The sequence below is a fragment of the Cupressus sempervirens genome, chromosome 11 (genome assembly GCF_028749045.1).
Source record: "Cupressus sempervirens isolate cs-2001-9-10 chromosome 11, ASM2874904v1, whole genome shotgun sequence".
NCBI lineage: Eukaryota > Viridiplantae > Streptophyta > Pinopsida > Cupressales > Cupressaceae > Cupressus > Cupressus sempervirens.
This window is the reverse complement of record NC_143128.1, coordinates 416,322,962-416,347,445: the sequence shown is the minus strand read 5'-3', so window position 1 is coordinate 416,347,445 and position 24,484 is coordinate 416,322,962. Positions and strand designations below refer to the sequence as shown.

The 24,484-nt window shown below is 37.0% G+C and overlaps 1 protein-coding gene across 2 annotated transcripts in view; it reads left to right on the top strand.

The window, feature by feature from the left end:
- The window catches only part of DGS1 (dgd1 suppressor 1), a 145,383-nt gene that overhangs the window by 5,532 nt on the left and 115,367 nt on the right, over positions 1 to 24,484 (top strand). The gene's annotated exons all lie outside the window — the stretch shown is intronic.

Genomic DNA, 24,484 nt, shown 5'->3' with positions numbered 1-24,484 from the left:
CAGACTAAAGCACATCTAGATCTGATGTACACCAGTAGGGTGCACATTCGTTAACTTAGGTTTCATCCATCTATTTAACTAAACTAATTTTTTTATTTATGTTTTAATTTATTCTCTCAAGACTTTTTTTATAAATTAAATTATTATTGTTGATTATTTAATCCTATTTCAAGAATCAACATCATAGTCCACCCCACCCAAGATTGCTTGTCCTCAAACAAGCATAAACTAGGATTCTTCCTTAGAGAAACACACCAATTATGAGCCAAACAATGATGGAGCATACACATGAAAACATGAAGTCTACACACGGATGTATGCAAACATGGAGAATATACAAATTATACATATGAAAGTATCAAGACATTGAGCATACACATGAATATGTGTAGACATAGTTCACTTGGCCCACAAGAGGCAAGGATGTCCAATAAAAGTCAACTTCATCTCGTGCAGTATTATTCACCACCGAGTCCACAAGAGGCAAGAATGTCTAAGTAGGACCAGATCCATCTCTTGGAGTAATCAATTCATCATAATGTCCCCTAGGTTTGCATAAACATGCTTTGATACCACTTGTGATTTCCCCAATCTGGAGTACCCAATTTTTTCCTAGATTAAATTTTCTATATTAAAGCAAGTAGGGTTTAGGGATACCATTTTGCTTTGATTGAGATCCTGAAACCAAGCTAGGAATCATCTATAATCATAATTAGACATTTTTGAGTTAGAATAATTATCCAGATTTTAGAAGTCTCAACCATAGAAGCGATAAGGTAGGGCGACTTGATGAGGTGCTCTAGTGGCCCCCTACCCTAGGCTAAAAAGCGGATATACCATCCCTTTCGGCCTCATGTGGCCTGTGCCAGACATATGAGGTGGCATACCTAGTGTGGTGTCCAATCATCATTTTCTTTAGTCTTTTTACTTCTATCATACCTCCAACGATTGAACATCCCTATGCATTTGTTCTCCATGATAGAGGTCATGAGTGTAATATCCCAACCAGATATTATACCCAATTTTTTCTCACAAATATTTATAGAGATATAACAAAGGATTTATGTAATTAAATCCCCAAAATTAACCAGGAATGCTCATATAAAAAGATACAAATTTTGTTATTGCATTATATTTCAGCAATATAATAACATGATAAAACAACTAGTCTTTAAAATAATGTCAACAATCAGATAGGGGAAAACTATTTAATGCACCTGTAACTCCAAATCTGAACTCTGATGTGAATCCACCATGTAGATGAATTGGGTTTGTGTCCAATTGAACCTAGAAGCTTGAATGTTTCCATCCTCAGGTTCTGAAACTGAAAGCAATTTCCGCTTTCTTAGAGGGAAATCTGAAACAATATTCAAATTCCATAAATGCTCCCAATGAAACCAACTCTCCTCCTTTTAATGTCCAATGCCATGACTCTTCAACTTACCCTCCCTTGTCTCCTTGTCTTCTTACCATTTTGTCTCTTATTAATTCACTTTAATATTAAATTGACTTTTAATAAATCTGCACTAAGATCTCATAAGCCAATTTTAACGTTTCATGAATTTGACTATAGCTTTTTTCTAATGTACTAAAAATAGGACATTACAGTCCTCCCGCCTTGAGATTGCTTGTCTTCAAGAAATCATGAATCCTGCAATTATCCTTGGGTCCCATATAAATTTGCCAGTAGCTTTGCAGCCCAAACTGGAACCACTGAGATAATATCCTGTCATATTGTGAAGTGAGGAGTCCAAGTGCAACTCATCTATCCATGGGATCCCAAGTCAGTCTATCCATCCGATCTTGGGAGTAGAAAAAGATGTGTATCATCCTACCATCTTCCTGTAACAACCATCGGAATGAGTGATCCACCCAATAGATGCCAAATACACCTCTAATATACATGATAATCAACCCAATAGGCCACCAAATGTCACTGCTATAAGATATGCTTGCATAAAGTATGATGTTGTTGGTGTCGCTGTTCTCTTGTATATGGAAGAGATTTGTCTCAGGTGCATTATCTAACATATGTTCTTGTCTCTGTGAATAACTGTACCGGTCCATAACCCCTTTGGATCAAGCCAAATCTGAAAATAGAATGGCAGATCAAACATGACAGCTACTATAAGTATACATAAATATAAAGTCACCAATCAATAAATATATAGGTGTCATATCATAAGAACTTGGTGTCAAATCTCTAGCTCAACAGTAGAAGCATTCAGTATGCATTAAGAACAACTCTGAATTTTCTGATTCACCATGAGTGTTACCAATCAAATCTATACCTCCATCAACATAATGATCACCATAACACGAAATGTCTGAACTAGTTTCACTTGAATCAACATTGTCCTCATGATGTTTTGAAAATGTGCAACTGCTGATATAAAATCAGAATTCACGTGATTGTCTTTTTGCTGGTTCTTTACATTGTCTTTAACATAGAATGTCTCATTTGGATAGGGATAAATGAAATTACCGTGTTTACCATCATTCTCACCAAGGGTGTGGATCCTTACTATCATTGGTATGATCTCCTTGGCCTTGAGATTAAGATCATCTTCTTTGTGAGTGACTGCCATAAAGTCTGATTTTCAGCCTGGTATAATGAGTAATATGTCATACTTAGTTGAAGACAAAATTCATCTACCTCCTTTTTCCTTGTCTTCTCCAAATTTGATAGTAAGTTCCCTATCCACCAAGAGCTGCAAGTAATCTGATTTCATCCTTTTGAGTGCTTCTTTGATTGTTTGTAGTTGTGTACTGGTGACTCCACATGAAAAAACCTGTTGCCTTTCATCACTTTGAGTTTTCCGCATAAGTTCTTCAATGAATTTGTGAGAGTCATCTGCTCTTCTTAACACTTGTACAAACTTTCCTTTCGTAACTAATAACCTGTCCATCAATCTTGCAGTGATAAGGGTGTTGGTTCCCAAAACCGCAGATTGGAATCCTACGAGCCTTGCCTGCTCGATGCTGGGATATCCAACCGGTTAAGGCCAACTTGATGGGATCGGTCAATGTGATCTAAATCCCTTGCGCTTCCGGCTCTGCAAAACCGAGGCGGGTGTACCTAATCTTGGACAAAACACTTAAATCCAAGACACTTAAAACAAATCAATTAGAACGTGAATACAAGAAAAGTTTTCCAAATGGCAAGAATTAGAGGAAAACTTTAAACTTGCAATTTATGAATTGAGAACAAAAGTAAATGATTGGAATAGTGTTTTAAATAAAGAATAAATATAAATTAATACGACATATGAATATATTAATTCCTCTAATGGAAAGAAATGAAAGAATTGCCAGCACATGGATTATGAATTAGGAGTAAAAGACCAGTGCCTAATTAAATGGGCAATTAGAGTCAACATTATAAGCTGAGACGTACAATTGTATAAAGTTTGATGTATTAAACTATAAACAATTTTAATAATTCAAATGTGATGGATCAATTATATAAATGCAATTTTAAATAACTCTAAAATGCACTTTAACTCTTGTGGAAACAAATTAGACATAAATATGGAAACAATAAAATATTTCACAATATTTACGTTTATCGAATTTAAAATGCAATAATGATCCAATCCACTTATCCGAATATTAAAATATTTATAGAAAATAAATAAAAAACATTTACAAAGGACACAACTTAATAATAATTTAAAACTCCGAAATATAAAATAAATAATAATGCCGAAAATAAAATCACAATAGAGACATTCCTTACAGAAGATTCATCTATTGCAAACATATCTGGATCGCACAAAATCCACTCATTAGCTCAAATCTACAGGCTTAGTTCAAAAGTCCATTTCTCTGCCAATTGGAAAAATATAATATATCATAAAGCATAGGTAAGGAAAAAAAGTTAAAAGTATGAATATGAATATTGTTTTCTCTCCTCCCTTTGTATCACATATTTATAATAAGTAAAAAGGTACGTAAGGAATGGACACACCCCTTCACAATACCTAATTACAACTATTTAGTAGTAAATCCAAAACAACCATCGATAATCAAAGGAGGCGGCTTTAAATAATTAATTCATGATGCTTTGGTGTCTTCCACGCAGTATCCTGAACATAGAAGTTTTTATACTTCATTCTCAATATTTGGCCATTCAAAGAAGAAATGAATCATGGTTTTCTGAACGCAATGGTGAATTGGGCGGTAAAGACATTATCATCCCATCATTGTCTTAAGTCGACTTGGCTGGATACACAAATAATTTTTTCCTCTTTTGCGCGTGATGACTCCTCGTGATCTCCTTTCCTTGTGTTTCTGTGAACCGATACATCCCACGCCACAAAATGTTCAACCCGACACCCTGCTGCCACGATGATGCTCCAACCTGCAGCAAACACCAAATAAAGTTAATTATGATTGATAATGCTTCAGCGGCTTATAAGACATGGGTGCCAAAGTCTCCAAGACTCTTCTATTAATCATCAACATCTTCCGGCTGCCGTTAATAACACTTTCAACCTGTATAAGCGGAATCAACTTCTAACTCTGAGCAAATTGTGCACAATGTTAATGTCTCTGTGATTTGTTTCGAGTGAGGAAATAGAATGACAATCTGGGCAATTCTTCGCATATACCCGGGTATATGCAGTCAAATCCATATACTTTGAGGATAAATAAAGTGCTGCTTAATTTGCTTTCAAATAGTTCTCGCAAGCACACAGTGATTCAAACACACCCTTACTGGCTTTCCATTTCGTTTCGATGTACTCTCCTTCAGTCTCAAGATTGTCATCTTTTTAACATCTGATGCTACTCGCATGTTTGATATATATATATATATATATATATATATATATATACACACACCAGATACACATGTCTGCTACTTAAGACGGAATCACAATTTCAGTTAGATATTATGCACATATAATCCTCCTTATAAAACTAGGTGTCATATCTGTATGGAGTTCATTGATTTTTTCTTTGGTCTGCTGTATTCATTTTACCATGAGAAGAACATATGTCAGCTTCACACATAAAATCCAAAAAGAATAAGGTAAATTGCAATAGATACTGATCGTCAGTGGCTCAAAAGATCTCAATAAATATTTTCCTGATGCATATTTGTATCTGATTGGAACCTAATACTTGAAGACATAATCATGAATCTATCCCAGGAAAGAAAACTAAAGAACTTTCCAACTCTTCTTTTATCCACCTGTGAGTGGTCTGCATCCATTCTTTATAACACTTAAATGAACCTGCTGTTTGCTGGATTGAAAAGAAAAACTGATTTCGAAGGTATTAAATTGATCATGAACATCCTTTTATATTATGCTGAAATAAGTAGAATCCTGAGCTGATTGGAATGTCTTAAGCTTAACTCTCCATAGCCTTTGTTGCATAATAATCCTCCAATAGTGAAAGGTACTACTTAATAAATGCCCTGGGCAAGTATTTGTGTTCTTCCTTTCTTCCCCAAAATAGTTTTATTCAATTGGAAACACAAAATCAGGTTCCATCAGTGGCTCTCATTGGGGACATATGCCCTTTGCGGGCATAGTGAGCATCTCAGCTATCTCTGGAGAATTAGACCGTGCACCCCTGCTTAGCATGATGCACATGAAAGTGGATGACCCCCCCGCCCCGTGGAAATAAACATCACTTCTTTCCTCGATCAAATACCCGATTCTGATCCTGCAATACTTTGAACCTGCTGACTATGGTTTCATAAAAATCTAATCCATTAACAAGTGTTAGAAAACAATCATTACATAACCAATGCATTTCATCTATCACTTGTCTAGAATCAATTCTTACCACTGTTTTATCAATAGGATCAAATGAGAAGAAATATATTTCACTGTCATTTAAATCAAACGTCTGATCTCTTGCTTCATTCATTTGTTCAGTATATATGGAAGAAAAATCTTTAAAAGAAAAATGATAAAAACTTAAAAGCATCTCCCTAAGCATATTGTTAGCAAATATTATCGTAGGGTCTTCGAGGATACATACCTCAGTTTGCTGTCCATATTTCATACCTGTATCAAATGCATTATCCTTATGAATATGATTTTCTGATTCAGCGCAATCATTAGCCTTCGGTAAGTCATCAATTACACTATGGTCCTTGCTGGATACAAAATCCTTGTCTTAATGCATTTGATCAATCATACAAATATTTAGATTAGTTTTCTTTGCTTGGACATCTTCGAGCACGCAATTTCCTTGATCTCCACACCTTACATGCTGATTTTCCTCGCACAAAGGTTTTGAAAGTAGGTCACTCTCAGGTAATACAGACTTCCTATGATCAAGATTCTGATTAGATATGATGCTTGAAAAAGTTTCAGAACTATGCTTCAAACTCAACACACTCTCTTGATTGCACTTGTTTGACTTCTTATCATCCTCTTGTGTCTGATATGATTTTGGCTCATAGGATGAACTAAAAAGATTCCCGCTTTGTGAATACATACTAGACATCTTATAGACTTCACAATTATCATTAAGCAAGATATCTTTATTATTTTCAACATAGTGCTGAGCTATTTGTTCCTCCAACAATGGATTCAGAAATATAGAATGCTCAAGTATATTTCCATAATATCCTTCATCCGACATTTTCTCATGCTGTTCAACTTTATCTTCACAAGATACTATGTCCAGATTCTCTATTGTTTCATTGAATAAAAGATCTGAAGTGATGTTGAAATCCTTGGATGCCTTTTCTTCTTCTTCATGCATATTCAGACTATCCTCAAAATCTAGAAATATAGTAGGGATATATTCTTCATTCCCCTTTGTTAGTTCATCATGTATAGGATCATAACATTTTTTGAAACTGTATCTAAACATATCTCTCTCTATACTTGGACTACAATACTCTTCTTCGGAAAACATGTCATCCTTTTGAGAGTTGTATGATCCTTCAGGTTCATTGGTTTCCATCAGAGTACACTTCTAATCAAACTGATACAATTGCTTTTTGATACTGATCTACGAACTTAGAAATTCTGGGTAACTTCGCAATATGTATTGTGAGCAACTCTCCCCAGTAGAGTTGCCAATCTATTGGTTCCCAAAACTGCAGATTGGAAATCAAAGAGCGTGCCACTTGTCTGATGGGACTTCTCAATCAGTTTTGGCCAACGAATGGGAATACTTTTTGATTCCCCTACACTTTAGGCTCTGCTACACCCAGGCGGGTAAACCTTCACCTTAACATTGATTGTTTAGACAAGAATAGATTTCCACAATCAGATAAAGTATGAAGATGCGCATTCTGGATTCGATTGTGTGCCATTTTTTTGCATCAACGTTTCGAATCACACTCTGTGATTCATCATCAGGATATGAATAGCTGGAGGAGAAAAAATGATGAGTTGCAGACCACAGTAGAATATAAGAGGGAGAGCCTAGGTGGGAGGAGGAGATGGACACGGAGAACAAAGAGACAAGGTCATAACAATTTTTAATGTAAAATTTTGCTATATTAAATGTATAAGTAATGTGTTTAAAATAAATAATCTAAAGAGGAAATGAAAAAAGAAGGAGAAAAAATAATAAAAGGGAAGGCAATATCAAAAAGACTAAAAAAAAAAAAAAAAAAAATTAGAGTCAACAACTTCAGTGAATTATCACGTACAACTTCATAATGCTTTACACACTTTACTACCAACAATTAAATAATCAAGATGCGACATACCAAATATTATGCAATCTTAAATTAGTCCAGATTGAATTTTAACTCCTCTGGCAGGGAGACAAACTGGATACAAATACAGAAATGATTTAATATTTCACAATATCTGTAATGATCAAATTCAAAATGCTAAATGATTATGTCCATTTATCTGACATTTAAATTATATATAGAATTCCAAAAATATTTACAAAGGACGATTCGCTTGTAGTTTAAATCTCCACATCTTTAATAATAAACAAAGAACATTTTATTTTATTTATTGAAATAAAATAATAGAAATTTTATTACAAAGTCATAATGAACTCCTTATTCCTCCATACAATAAATAAATATAAAATGCTCCTGAGAGTGTATGAATGTAATTGTCTGAATATGTCTCCTTATTGTTTCCGTTAGTAGGTTCCATACACCCTCAACACAGTTAACCTACAGTTCATCGCAAGTTGTCATGCTTCACATGCTATCATATTCTTCCTTTCACCATGAGGCTGCTCAAAAGAAAACATTTATGGAGTTGTCCATCTCCATCATTGGTTTGGGAACCAATTTGTTTTCCAGTCTGTATCGCTCCTTCATACACGAATCCTTACAACTAGGAAATTGAAGCTTCCATTTGCAAAAATTTGGGCTCCATCAAAGGGTTTGTGTTAAAATTCACCTAGGGGTTAAGGGCGTTGACACATCAAATTTTCTGATTTGGCAGTTTCATCATCTTACTTAATTGCTTCTATAGCTGGTGTCATGCACTCCGGATGAAGTGATAATGGAATAGCATCATGTTCATATATGGATTCATTAAAGGAGTTTTCCTCTTTACTGGTTTTGTTAATAGTAATCAACAATTGACCAATCAAGAGCTTAGGATATCTCTCATTAGTAGCAATGGGTTCTTCCATAATATTATCCTCAGGACCTCAGCTGATTCGAAGTCAAGCTTTGGTTTATTTCAGCTTGTGCCTCTTGAATCAAATCTTTACTTATATATGCTTCTATATCCTTACCAATGTTTGGCTGCATTTGTTCTTCGTCTTTATTGACTTCATATTGATGATCACCTGTCCAAGAATCATGACATATAAAGCGAATATGCTCTCTTATCATTTGGTTCTTACTCATTTCCGGAGTTCCTACAACCTGCACACTTGCTAAGCTCATTTTTAGTCATATATCCCTTGAATTTGCCAAGCTTATGTTCAATAAATTCCTCTACGAGCTCTTAAGCCATGGGTGAGATTCTATTCCCTTTTCTCCATATAGCCAGAAAATTAGATTGTAATTGCTTGCATATGTCATCTTCCTCATCCAGGAATAACAACATGATGGTTTTTATGCAAGCTATCACATTGTCTGGTTGATGTTTTCTGTATTCCCTTAAGAAAGATTGTATCAACTGTAGGATCATTTCTTCACAACAAATATCCAACATGAGAATAAAAAGACATGGTCTTTGCCATGAGTTCTATTTTTTTTACCTTCTTACCAAAAGTAGGGTCCCTGTTATCATGTGATCCACATAGGCTGTCCACAATCAGCTGTAATACTGTTAATTTGGTGTCATCGTAAGGTGTGACTAGTGCTGTTATTCTAATAATTTCACTAACACAAGAGGCAACCATTAGTCTCACATCATCTCTCAGATGCTCCATTAACCTGTATTGCACTAAGGCAACCATGGAAGGATGCAAGGCCCAATCAAAGAGCATCCAATCATACTGATCCACTTTGGTTAAATATGAATCTAGCTCTTCCAACTTTAAAAGAAGGTTATCCAGCGATTTCACGGGCTCCAATTGCAGTCCCATGATGTAAAGCTCGTTTCCTATTACTTTTTCCTTCTGCAAATCCCTTAGCTTTTTCATGATCAAATTTGTCATTAAATTCTTTGGAGAAAATTTTGTTTCTCAGATTTTCCATTGTCTTGTTTTATTTTGTCTGATGTCCTGAAAGACCACCCTTGTTTCCACTGAAATTTTGTTGCAATCTACTCTATGACCGATGTTTCTAAATGCAGTGCCACCACTATGAACACTGTAAGATCCCTGTTTAATATCTCACCTAGTAGTTTTTCTTGTGAAAATATTTTATGAACAAGCTGTATTGAGGGATAGAATGGTGAATTTTTGGTGACAATTAGTTTCAGAGTCACTGATATACTGTGACCTGTTCAATATATGAACAATTTTTGTAGTTCTTTTACATGCAAGAGATAGTTTGGAATTTTTTTCACATCACGAGTTATATTCACGACAATAAACAAGCAGTCTGAGTTATACCCAACAAAATATAAACGAGAGCACTGTGATATTTGAATGAATCTCAACTTAGTTCTGAGAAAGATGCAGGCCAAGAGCAGTTACAAAACTCCACAATTTGTTTTGTATAGAATCTACAAATGGAATTATTTGCATGAAATAAGAAGATGAACAGCCTGTTAAAGTCACTGCACCTGGTAGCTAATTGACACCATACAAAGATAAAATTGTGCTCAAGTAGTTCAGATTGGCACAGAAGATGATCCCTGTCACTACCAAACTTTGAAGCTGAAGTCCTAGTAAGGTTTTCTGCTTATATTATCTCTTTGCAATTTACTATGTATGTAATCTGCCTTTGTCTTTTGTGACGTCGAATGATACACAACAAGGAAATCCTCCTGACTGCAGTAGGTGCACACTTCCAAAAGTCTACTCCTTGCAATCAGAACTGTCTCATATGCTCCCAATAAGATTAATTTTGCAGGCTATGATATTTGATTTGAATGAAAATTATCAAACAATCCTGCTTCTAAACTGGTGCCTACTACAGCAACAGAGTCACACATATATGTGGTCTGTTCCAACATGCAATGAATCCTTAACTCACATGTACCTAAGCCTTAAAATTGTCCAAATATGCAGTTCTGATTCTTGGCATTCAATAGCAATAAATGAGTTTGTGGCCAATCTCTTTTTGGAATTTTACAATCTCCCACAACAAAAGGTCAGTAATGTCCTCAACCAGTACGAGGTATTCTTGTACTAAATCGCCAAACTAAAAAGGAACTTCCAGAACTTCCAGATATTCATACGCTTCAGCAGACATATTCCCCTTTGAGACCACTCATTAGAGTTGCTTGAATTTCTCCATCTTATTATAGTGCTGTGCGAACAATTTACTTGACTCCAAATTCTCCAGCGGCGACATATTATGAAATACAGCTCGGTAACACCTTGCTTCAATATTGCTGCCCATGCACAGAATAACTCCAGTCCCTGATGGTTTACTTCCTATCAGGAGAAAGAAGCGTCTGTTCCCCTTTGTAACTGTTAAATGAAAACTCCTAACAGTATCTAATTCCCAACACAGTGTCTTCAAATCTGCAGGTAAAACAATAGTCAACTTCAGTTAATTCTTCAGGCTTCCTTTCAGGTTCGATTGGCATCCCAGACATCTTGCATTCAGAAAAGAATGGCTTGTAATGTTGTTTCAACTTCTACAGAGGTCATTGTTTCCATAATTTCATTAGTGCTGCGATGTATCTTGAAATATTAATATCAGACCAAAATATTTCTCTGCCTCTATAGTCCGATGATGACTTCTAAAAATATTACCAAGGCCCGATGATTTCCTAATGTTAAATCTGGACCCAAATATTAAATCAAACTCTTTTTATTTGTCCGCAAATAATAATAGGCACGATATTATTTATTCGAATATTAAAACCTCCCCATAAATCAGTGTTTTGTTTCCCTGATTATAGTTCGGGTGATAATTATTTCGTTCCACTATAAAACAATGAACCCGATAAATTATTTCATCTCTATTCCCATACACTGAAGCCCAAATCATTAATCAGGCCAATCTTCTATAGTTCAAGGTTAAATACAATGATGTTTACCTTCAGTCTCCAACCTTATATTATGTGCGCCCAGATTATACCTTGCATGATGAATAAAGTCTGCAAACTTAATCTAGGTCACCTCTTATAACTTCCAAGCTCCTTCAGTTAAATTCAGCCCAATTAAATAATGTTGAAGTCATATCGCATGGTTGGTATTTCTTTTTACTTGATATTTTGTTGAAGGAGGATGTTGTAATAGTTCCAATCTATATTAATTATATATATTATTATGAGCTGTTCCTTATTCATCATTTTGTAAGAATTAATTCATATTGAGTCACATTATTAGTTGATGCAAACATGATATTCTTCCACAACTCATAATCAAGGTGAGATATATATGTATTGAGAATATTATAGTAAGTTTAAATTTATAATTTAAACTTATTAAATCATTTATTTATTAATAATCTCCAAGTATGTAAGGAGGACTTCACACCTCTCCAAACCCTTCTATGATAAATTATGGAAATGGAACTATTGATGGCTTGGTTCCTAAAGTTTAATGGCTATTGCATGATATATCTATGTAGAATAAGATTATTAGGGATATATATATGGTCTTATACTTGTTGAATCCCAGCCCTAATAGAAATATTTGATCCTATGAATTATTTTTTAAATAATGTGTAACATGATTGTAGGCTCTAAGCTAGGACTATCTCAATAAAGGCTTTTTATAGGTAAAGATATAATTGAAGTATATTACATTTCTTATTTTAATTGTACATGTGATTTTAGGGCAAGATTTAGATCATCCCTTGATGGAACATTACACAATTCTTCAATTTCTTATTGAGCTTGATATTATTTATGATTTTATTTTAAGTTGTTGGTTCGGGTTCGGGTTCAAGTTTGGGTTCGAAGAACCAATCTACCATTACGATAAAATTGTGAAATGGGGTTTGGGTTTGGTAGTATAAAAACATGTAAAAATTATACACACACATACATATGTTTGTAGCCTAGAAGCATGAATTAAGATTAGAATTGTTAGCTGACTGGATGGTTCCGGCGGTGTTTCTGTAGCCGACGGAATGATGTCCGGCGGTGTTTTTTTATTCTGTAGCTGACGGGGTGATGTCCGGCGGTGTTTTTGTATTTTGTAGCCGACGGGATGATGTCCGGCGGTGTTTTTGTATTTTGTGGCCGATGTTGTCGGTAAATAGTTTGTAGCGGATAGAATATTTGTGGCCGACGGACTCCTTCGGGAAGGTTCGGCGGTAGTATTTATATCCCGTTTGGGATCATTGTAAATCATCATTCATCTACTATTGCGAATATAATTCTGCTGTTCGTGTTCATTGTCTGTGTGCATTCATTTTTTTTACCTGTACGGTAAACATTTGGCGCCGTTGCCTTATGAATCTGGAAGGTGGGCGGAATGAAGATTAATGCCAAATCAGCTTAACAAGGATCGAAATAAGGCAAAGGAAAAAGATGGAATCCGTACTGCACAAGAACATTTAATTCTGGCACAGTAGGCTGAACACCGACGGTGATTTCAGAAGATTGCGGACGGACACTGAAGCGCGGAAGAATTGTTGGAGGAGATTTGGCAGCGGGTGGAATTGGTGGAAGAAGCACAGGAGGAGTTCTTGAACTTGTGTTCGCCAAGGGAGGAAAACTCTGACGGAAGAGCATCGACTATCACGGCTTGCAGTGCCGACAGAGCACGAGCATGGAGTGATCTCTTCGTCCAGGATAGACTTCTGTGGGAAACAATTTCAGAGGATCCTTCTTCTTCACCAAGGTTCGCAGATGTCGACACCTCCGGTGTGGGAGTGCAGACCGTCGGTGTGGGAATTCAGACTGCTGGTGTGGGAGTGTCGACCGCCGGTGTGGAAGTGTCGATCGTCGGTGTGGGAGTTCAGACTGCTGGTGTGGGAGTGCCGAGCGCCAGTGTGGGAGTGCCGATTGCCAGTGTAGGAGTGCAGACCTCCGATGTGACAGTGTAGACCTCCAGTGTTGCGATGGCGGGATCCAAAGAGAAGCTGCCGAAATTTGAAGGCGATGGTACAGCCAACCCCATCTGACATTGTAAGACATGTGAGACGATCTGGCGGGCAAATGGAATCACAGATGTCGACGAATGAGCCAGGCAATTTCCGGCAACCCTACTGGGTGTCGCAATTGATTGGTTTTCGGATATGAATCCGCAGAAGCTGGATACCTGGGATAAGATTAAAAAGGAGTTCCTGGCGGAATTTAAACTCTTATGGGACGATAATGAAATCGTAGCAGAGATTTTCAACACAAAACAGGGGAAGCACGAAACTGTCCGCGTCTACGCTAGGAGATTAAAAGACTTAATAAACAAAATGGAAAGCAAGCCGGCGGACGGATTACAGAAAAGGTGGTTTCTGGACGGCCTACGCTCACAGTTGCGGAGGAAAATAAAAATTGTACCACCGTCGTCATATGTGGATGCTTATAACAGAGCACTGGACCTTGAAAGTGCGCACAAGACAAAGAAGAAGAAAACTAGCTCCTCTGACTCTGATGACGACGAATCTGCTGGAGATGATAGCAGCGACGACAAAGGTAGTAGCAAAAAGGTTCGTGCCTTACAGAAGGATATGGTTCGAATGATGAAGGAGTTTAAAAATATGCAGAAGGAGCCAAAAGGTAGTGAGCTGTGGTGCACGAAGTGTAAGACCGACAGTCATACTAAGGGATCGTGTCCGAAGAACCAATTCTGTGACATCTGTCAGATCATGGGCCATTCGACAAAAGAGTGCCCCTTTAACATGAAGACAAGAGGATCTCCGCAGGTGTTTCTCACACAGGAGGCTTCCCTGTCGGGCAATAGCGGAAATACGAATAGCGCAGGTGCCACATCCGAAGGGTACAGGAATAATAACAGAGGGCAAAATAACAACAATGCGAACAATAATAATAATAATGGGAGCTGAAGTCGAACCCAGTATGATGCAAACGGAGGGCCGATCGTTCAATGCCGAACATGTAATTTGTGGGGTCATTTTGCGCGAGATTGTACAACGACAAACACACCAAAATTATTATGCAGATGGTGCGGACTCGGCAATCACGAAGATTCCAAGTGTCCAAAGTCTGGAGTAAACTTAATCACTGTCGGCACGGATGTAGAGGAGGTTCTGGCAATTACACGGAGGCAAGCGGAGGAAAAGAGAAAATTGGGGGAAGTGTAGGCAGAAATTGCAAAGGCATCATCGGCAGGGACATCTCAGTTGAAGGACATCATTGGCACCTTGGCAAAGAATTTCGCAGAACAAAACATTGTACGACAGATCTTACAAACGGAGATACCAGTCAAGATAAGTGACCTCCTTCTCACAATGCCCCAGTTACGGACGGCCATTCTGAATCATACACCGTTTTCGAAAGCATCGGAGGACACAGGAAGGAATAGTAGGGAAGTGATGACAACAGACCCAATGCTGCTGGCACTCACCTCCAGATGGCATCTGGCGGTCGTCGAGATGGGGATTTTGGGAAATGTTTTGACAGAGACAATTGTTGACGGAGGGTCCGGCGTGAATGTCTTACCGGAGGATACCTGGAAGAAGTTGGGAAAGCCGACGTTGTGGCCACCTACATTCCAGTTGCTCACGGCGGACTAGCACGGGATCAGACCGTTGGGAATCTTGAAAGCGCAACCAGTAACAATTGGTACGCAACCATTTTTATTGGATTTTGTGGTCATTCCATTAAAAAGAAAAGGATATGGTGCTATTCTGGGACGGGATTGGTTGGTGCAAGGAAAAGTAAAACATGATTGGAAACGAAATACCCTATCAATGGAGCGCAGAGGCAAAAGATTCACAATTGACCTGCATACACATATGGTCGGTGAGGAGGCAGCATCGTTAAATTCAAAAAGTGACGGCGAAAGTGACGACGAAGCAAAGAGGAGAATGGAACCAGATGAAGGAGTATTGAGACTTGACGGAGGATCGAATGACGACGACCTAGATTTGGTGAATGGCCTTTACCACTGGCAGATAGAAGACTACGAACTGTTTCCAAGTTGCAATATGTTAACAGTCAACGAACGTGAAAAAACACAGGAAAATGACTGTCCGGAGGAATGCAGGAAAGCGAAAGAAGGAAAAGTTGTCATGGTTGAAGCTGAGGAGAAGAACATACAGTCTAAACACAGAAAAACAAAAGATCCCACTGTCCGGTACATGGTGAATGGACCGCGCGGAAAGAAAAGGTTACAACGCAACATAAAATTAGTGGAAGGGCACCGACAGCAAGGAAATAATCCAGTTGCGCGACAACCACAGGCACATTGGGCGATGGAGGTAGCACAGAACAAACGTAAGCAGTACGACGGTCAGAATGAAATCAAAGTGGAAAAGTTTAAGGGCAGATGGGTTGGACCATATCAGATTCGGAAGGTCGGCGACAATGGAGCAATCAAACTGGCGACTTTGGACGGACAAGAGATAGCTCAGTCAGTTAATGGATCTAAGTTGAAACTATATCGCGCAAGAAAGTTCTCGCCGTCGTTGAATCCTCCATCGTCGTCATTACAGGACTCCCTGGCGGCGACATCTAGAGGTACCTCTGTTATTTGATGTGTTAGAATTGAATTAAAAAAACGAAAATTAAAAAAAAGAAAAAGAAAAAAAAAAAGCGGGCTCCACGGAGTGAAAAGGGTTGTGTAGTTACTTTTAATGATAAAAACAAGAAAGTTTCAAAAGGTTCCCTTGTAGTAGCAAAAGGTGTAAAAATAGGCACCTTATATCTTTGTACAGGTCATATTGTTCCTTCTACTTTAATTGTTTTAGAGAAAAATGAATGTTCAGAAACAGTTGTTGCAGTTGAGCAAGGAGAACAAATAGCTGCTATAAATTTTGATACAACACTATGGCACAACAAACTTGGGCACATGAGTGAGAAAGGTATGAAAGTACTTAATTCAAAGAAAGTTATACCAGGCCTAAAATGTGTTAATATGGATTTTTGTGAAAGTTGTGTGTATGGAAAACAAAAGAGAGTGAATTTTGTGAAGACTGGGAAGGAAAACAAGGAGGAGAAATTAGAGTTTGTGCATACCGATGTATGGGGACCGGCTCAGGTATCTTCCCTTGTTGGCTCTCATTATTATGTTACATTTATTGATGATGCAACTAGAAAGGTATGGATTTATTTCCTTAGACAAAAATCTGATGTATTTCAAACTTTTAAGAAATGAAAATGCTTGGTTGAAAATGAGATTGGTAAGAAATTGAAATGTCTCAGATTTGATAATGGTGATTGCAGTCATGAATTTGAAGATTATTGCTCAACTAATGGTATTCGTAGACAGAGAATTGTTCCAAGGACTTCACAGGAAAATGGAGTGGCTGAATACATGAACAAGACTATAATGGAGCGTGCAAGTAGCATGAGGTTGCATGCTAGGTTACTCTTACACATATGGGCGAAGGCTATCAATACTGCTATATATTTGATTAATAGAGGTCCCTTTACTCCTTTGGGCTGTGGTATTCCAAAGGAAGCATGGACTGGTAAGAAGGTGAGTTATTCTTTTTTAAGACCTTCGGTTGTGAAGCTTTTACTCATATAGATTCTGAAAATAGAACCAAGCTAAAGTCAAAGAAATGTGTATTTGTTGGATATGGCACTAATGAATTTGGTTATAGGCTTTGGGATTTTGAAAAGCATAAAATTGTAAGAAGCAGGGATGTCATATTCAATGAGAAACTATTGTACAAAGATTTGTTGCAGCAACATGAGAAGAAAGAAGATGAATATGTAGTGTTGGATGATACTCCAAAAGATGATGTTCCAGCCATTCCTCATGATGTGCAACAATTGTAACATCAAATACCACAGATACCAGTGAATGTTAGACAATCAACAAGGCAAATTAAATGTCCAAAAAGATTTTCTTCCTCTTTGTATTCTATTTTACTTACTAATGCTAGTGAACGTAAATGTTATGATGAAACTATGCAGGTGGATACTAAGATTTAGTGGGAGTCTGCAATGAAAGATGAAATGGACTCTTTGCTGAAGAATAAGACATGGGATTTGTGCAAGTTGCTTGTAGGTAAAAGAGCTTTACAAAATAAGTGGGTTCACAGGTTAAAAGAAGAGGATGGAGGTAAGAAAAGATTTAAAGCCAGGTTAGTTGTGAAAGGATTTGCATAGAAAAAGGGCATTGATTTCTCCTGTTGTTAAGATGACCTCTATCCGTATTGTTTTAAGTCTTGTGGCTATTGAAGATTTGCATTTGGAGCAGCTTGATGTTAAAACAACCTTCTTACATGGTGATTTCAATGAAGAGATATATATGGCTCAGCGACGGGGATTTGAGGTCAAAGGTAAGGAGAACTTAGCGTGCAAATTGAAGAAAAGTTTATATGGCTTGAAGCAAGCACCTCGGCAATGGTATCTGAAATTTGACAGTTTTATGCATGAGCATGGATACAATAGGTGTCATTTAGATCATTGTGTTTATTTTAAGAAATTGGATAATGATAGCTACATTATTTTATGTTTATATGTTGATGATATGCTTGTAGCTAGGTCTAACATGGATCATATTAAGGGGCTGAAACGCCAGCTAGCACATGCATTTGCTATGAAAGATTTGGGGGCAGCAAAACAAATCCTTGGTATGAAGATTTGTAGAGAAAGGAAAAACAGAAAATTGACGCTATCTCAGGCTGATTATGTTGAGGTGTTGCAACGTTTCTCCATGGAGAATGCTAAAGTTGCCAACACACCTTTACCTGGTCATTTGAAGTTGACTAAGGAGATGTGTCCCAAGACACAAGAAGAGGAAGATAAGATGTCCAAGGTACCGTATGCTTCAGCTGTAGGAAGTTTGATGTATGCTATGGTATGTACTAGGCCAGATATTGCACATGCAGTGGGAATTGTTAGCAGGGATATGAGTCATTCAGGAATTGAGCATTGGAATGTAGTCAAATGGATTCTCAGATATCTGAGAGGAACATCCACTAAGTGTTTACACTTTGGGGGCTCTACTACTGATTTACAGGGCTATGTTGATTCAGATTTGGCAGGGGATATTGATACTAGGCGGAGTACTACAGGTTATGTCTTTACTGTTGGTGGGGCAACCGTGAGTTGGGCTTGTAGGTTACAAAAGGTTAATGCTTTATCCACTACAAAGGCAGAGTATGTAGTTGCTACAGAGGCAACCAAGAAGATGATATGGCTTCAGTTCTTTTTGGAAGAATTGGGACACCCTCAGAAGGATAATTATTTGTTTACATATAGTCAAAGTGCCATTCATCTTGCAAAGAATTCAGCTCCGCATTCAAAGACCAATCACATACAGTTGCGGTACCATTTCATTCGGTCAGTTTTGGAGGATGGACAATTAAAGTTGGACAAGATAAATACAGATGACAATCCAACAGATATGTTTACAAAGGCAGTAACAAGGGAGAAGTTGAACTCCTCTTTAGCTTCGGTTGGTCTGCTAGACTGAACATGAATAAAAGAACAGTAGAGTCTAGGGTGGTTTGATCTAGTGGGAGCCTCATGGAGTAGCGGCATAGTTACAGGATCAGTCTCCAAGTGGGAGATTGTTGTTTAGTGTGAACCCTGATCAGTCCCCAAGTGGGAGATTGTTAGTTTGTGATGACTGATCAAGAAAATACTATACATACTTCATAAATTCTTTGAAATTTTTTTTTGGTCCCTATTTTATCAAGATTTTGGGCCGACATGTAATTATTAATTATAACCTTAAAGTGGTAAAAATACTTGTATAAAAGGGTTTAGCGTTAGGGATTGTTTTATGAGGTGATGCGAAAATTGGTTCTTGTGGCAGTATTGAGCTGTAAGGGATTACAGATTGTAATTAGGTTGTAATCACTGAATCGTAAATATTGGACTTGCTATTTGGTGGATATAGCCCAGGGTTTGGGTGAACCACGTTAAATCTTGGTGTCTTGTGTTCTTTTCTGTGTGATCTATTATTTTTTGATATTGGTTATATTTGCATGTAATTGTTATTTCTGTCCGTGGTTTAATGCTAACACTTTCACCCTTCATACTTCAGAATTGTCTGTGAGAAGCTCACAATGGCATAATTTGAACCCACGTCACTTCATCGGTTCTCTGTACTTTGGCAGACATGGTTATATGGTTGGCCTCCAGATAATGTTTTTGTGGAGTTATACTGCTAATGTTTGTGAATATCCCTCACCAGAAGCTCATCACTTATTTCCTTTTAATTGCTCATGGTATTTAACTTCTCCACGAATGATATTCCTATGTAGTGCACGCCTTCTACAAATATTGAACACCTGCAAAGCATTTTGAATTTGAATAGCCATGTGATGTTCGCAAATATCTGATATGATCGGCTTGAAGTTTTGAATGCTGGGTGAAAATGTCTTTTGGCTGTGCGAACTCCACTATGCTCGTTTCAAGCATCCATTATCTTTATTAGGAATGGAGGCTCTTTTGGAAACTAAATGAAGATGTTGCCTTATCCTGTCAAAGGAAGTATTTTCAAATATGGATTTGTGGGCGTTGAAGTCCAGTAATCTTCCACGAGAGTCATCTACCTCTCCGGCATAAAGTATTTTCATCTATTTCTCCTCACACAATGCCATAATTCATTTTATATTGGTTACTTTGTCCATCCGTATTTGATGAGTGCATTTGGATACAGAGATGAGTATTAATATCTTTTGAGGCATTGTGCTTGGGACTACTTCACAACATTGGGGGGAACTACACACATGAAAGCCTCTGATTTCTTTCGTGAAGAGCTGTTGAGATTTGCCTTATGAAAATATTGGATATCTTGTCTCCAACACGTGTTATCATCTCTCAAAATTTGTTCTAATTAGCAAAATCATGATAGGGCCCAGATCTATCGTCACACCACCAAATATGCTATAATGTATAGCAAGTTTCTTCAACAAACATTTTCGAGCATTCAAGGCTACAGGCCCTGTTCAAATTTACCTCAATGATCCCCATGAATTGCAGTCTCAACTTTTGGTAATCCATTACAAGTCTGAACCTTGGAAACCAAACAATTTCCTTTAGGATGGATGGCTATGGACAAAATCTCATGTAGACCTGTAACAAGCTTTTTGAGATACTGTTGCTTTACAAGATTGTCAACCTAAGTGTGTATCTTTTTAAAAGGGTTTTGAGTTTGCAGCTTAGATAGCTGGTATTAGCGTCTGGTGAAACTATGGCAAAGAAGTCCTTTTTATGATGCCAAGGTATCGAGTGCACAGGCTACTAATGGTTTCATTTGAGAGCATTAAACTTTTTATGTTGAGTCAACTTAACATGGCCAGTTATCAGCATCATTTGAACCTCCTACCAACATGTTCTTGCTTGGGCAAATTCAGCTTACTTGTGATACTTTGAGAAGCCTAAAACTGTACAAATGTGAATGATCAATAGACATGACATAATTTGTGTAAAGGATAGGAAAAAGTCCACTAATGGATCACTTAATAGTTGTGGGCTCCATTAGTGGCTCTAGTTGGGGACATATGCCCCTTGTGGGCATAATGAGATTCTAGTTATCTCTGGAGGAGCAGATCGAGCATCCATGCTTGACATGATGCACGGTGAAATTGGGTGGCCTCAGGCCCCCTAAAAAATGAAACTTAATTCTTTCCTCTATCGAACACATAGTTTTGATCATGTAGCACTTTGTATCTCGCCGCATTAGATGCATCATTTTTATGGACAATACTTGTTGCTTCTGCTTCATCAATGCAGTCTTTGATATTTGATTTATGTTCAACCCTTGAGAAATCATCAGGTGCACTGTAGTCCTTTCTGAATTGAAGATTTTGATCAATCATACAAGCCTCTATATTAGCCTTCTTTGTTCAGATTTCTTCTTGTTTGCTATCTGCCCCACCTCCACATTCTGGATATTGTTTCTCTTCACAAGAAAGTTTCGAAGATAACCCACATTCAAGAAATTCTACTTTCCCTTATCAAACATCTGATCAGATATAACACTTAGAAAATTTTCAGAACCATGCTCATGTGATTTCGTTTGCACTTCCGGCTCATAGGATGAATTGAAAGATGTTTCACCTTCTGAATGCATATCATGAGCTTCATCAACTTCATTAGGCCTGCTATCTTCATCATGATACTTTGGGCTTGATTGCATAAATGATCCTCTTCAAGTAATGGATTAGAGAACATAGAGAATTTAGACATATCTTCATCTGCTTCCTCTTCAAACAATGGATTTATGAACAAAGAGAATTTAGGCATATCTTCTTTTGAGTTTTCATTTGGAATTTAGCTCTTGTTCATACACCATATGCTGTTCTATTTCATCTTCACAAATGGATTCTTGTGAATTACCATCTCCTTCATCCAATACCCTTTTAGAATGCACTGATCCATCACCTTACTCACCCTGGTGAAATGAGAAATAATTTGGACCATTTCTTTCAACACTCTTTTGATACTCTAGATCTAACAAGGCTGAAATTTCTTCCACACTGAAAGAATCTTCTTCCTCTTTTACACATTCACTAATATTTGTTGTTATACAAGTATCATCATAATCAAATTCTTCCTCAAACTGTCCACAATTTTCTTCTTCATTCAAGTCTGAAACATCATTTGACTCATACATTATTTCAGTCTTGTATTCATTCTCTTCTCTAACTAGTTCATTATCCATAAGTTTGAGAAAGGTAAGAAAATGATGATCATATAAGAGACCTAGTTCCTGCATCCTGTTGAGAAGAACAGATGATGGAGGTCTGTATTCTGAAGGTATTTCTTGATAGGCATTAAACATCCTCATGAAGAACTATGCTGCAGATTTTTCTTCTTGTTTTTCTAAGTTTAAAAATGCAACGAAAGGAGATATATAACTGGGACTTTCATCCAATATTTGGAAGAGAAGCTTTAAATTAGGATCATCTGGTGAGATTCCCAACTTGCGAAATTTTCGTATCAATTCCTTGCATGGAGGCATGATGTCTGAAGGTACCTCCTGAAAAATATTCACCATCCTTATGAACAAATGTGCCGATGTCTCGCCTTAATATCTTTCTAGATTGAAAAAGGCATCAAGTGGATCTATGTGTGCTTCCTTCATGGTGTAACATAGATCATCTTCTTGATCATAGTACATATTCTCCATGTTAGGTAATCAAATCATTTCCTTCTAAGTCTTCTCCCTTAGCAGAGCTACCAACCGAAATCCTTTTAAATAGAGTTGCCACCTCTTTCGAGGAATGTGTTGATCTTCTGGGTTCTCACTTCTAGTAGAGTACACTTCCAAACAAACTGATACAATTTCTTTCTGATACTGATCTATGAACTTAGAAATTCTGGTTAACTTCACAATAGGAATTGCGAGCAACTCTCCCCAGTAGAGTTGCCAATCTATTGGTACCCAAAACCACAGATTGGAAATCCAAGAGCCTGCCACTTCTCTGATAGGATTCCGCAATTAGTTCTGGCCAACAAACAAGAATCACCTTGATTCTCCTGCACTTTAGGCTTCGCTACACTTAGGTGGATAAACCTCCTTGAACCTGATCACGTGGTTCAAAGCTTTTCTAAAGCAAGTTTAAGCTTTGGTGAGTTATTCGGTTGGTAAAGTCCTTAAACTTGATCAAAATGAAACTGAATGCTAAGTGTTTGAATTAAATGAATTGTATAAAGTTTTAACAATGGATTGATGCTTGTAAGAATGAAGTTATAGATTTTTTGACTTAAATAATTAAAAGAACAGTGCCTCTGCTCATTCGGTCAATAGAGTCAACTTTAGTGAAGATTTTTTCATGTACAACTTTATAAAATTCTACGCACTTATACTGCAAACAATTAAATAATCAAGATGCGATAGATCAAATATGTATGCAATCTTAAATTAGTCCAGATTGAACTTTAACTTCTTTGGTAGGGAGACAAACTGGACACAAATATGAAACAATTCGATATTTCACTATATCTATGATGATCACATTTAGGATGCTAAATGACCGTGTCCACTTATTTGATATTTAAATTGTATACATAATTTGAAAAATGATTATAAAGGATGATTCATCTGCAGTTTAAATCTCCACGCCTTTAATAAAAATAAACAAAGGACCTTTTATTTTTTTATAAAAATAAAATATTTGAATTTGATATTACAAAGCCATATATTTGGCCCATCCCTCCATACAAATAAAGCATATAAATGTTCTTCTACTTATGGAAAAAGTGTGAAATATTTATTTCATTTGACTTCCCCTATTTATATAATTTTTGTCTTAGAGACGTGACCTTTTAAATAAGAAGTCTCCCCTCTAAAATAATCGCTTCTTTTCAAATAATCACACCTTACCATTAATCATAAGCTTGAGTAGTTAATTTTTAAATTACTTTTTTATGGACTTCAAACATTTTGAATGAATATTGAAAACATTATTAATTTGATCCCTATCTTCCAAAGTCCCGATAATTTATTTGACCTCCCCTCAAGCATATGATAGCCAATTGTATGATCTCAAAGCTTATATTATTGTTAATCTTTCCAGATTATACCAAGTGTAATCGCTTTCCACCCTTCATACTTCAGAATTGTGTGTGAGAAGCTCAAAACGGCATACTTTGAACCCACGTAACTTCATCTGTTCTCTGTACTTTGGCGGACATGGTTATATGGTTTGGCCCCTTGATAATGTTTTTGTGGAGTTCATACTGCTAATGTTTGTGAATAGTCCTCACCAAAAACTCATTGCTTATTTCCTTTTAATTGCTCATGATATTTAACTTATCCACAAATGATATTCCTGTGTAGTGCACGCCTTCTACAAATATCGAACACCTGCAAAGTATTTTGAATTCGAATAGCCATATGATCACAAATATTTGATATGATCGGCTTGAAGGTTTGAATGCTGGGTCAAAACATCTTCTGGCTGTGCAAACTC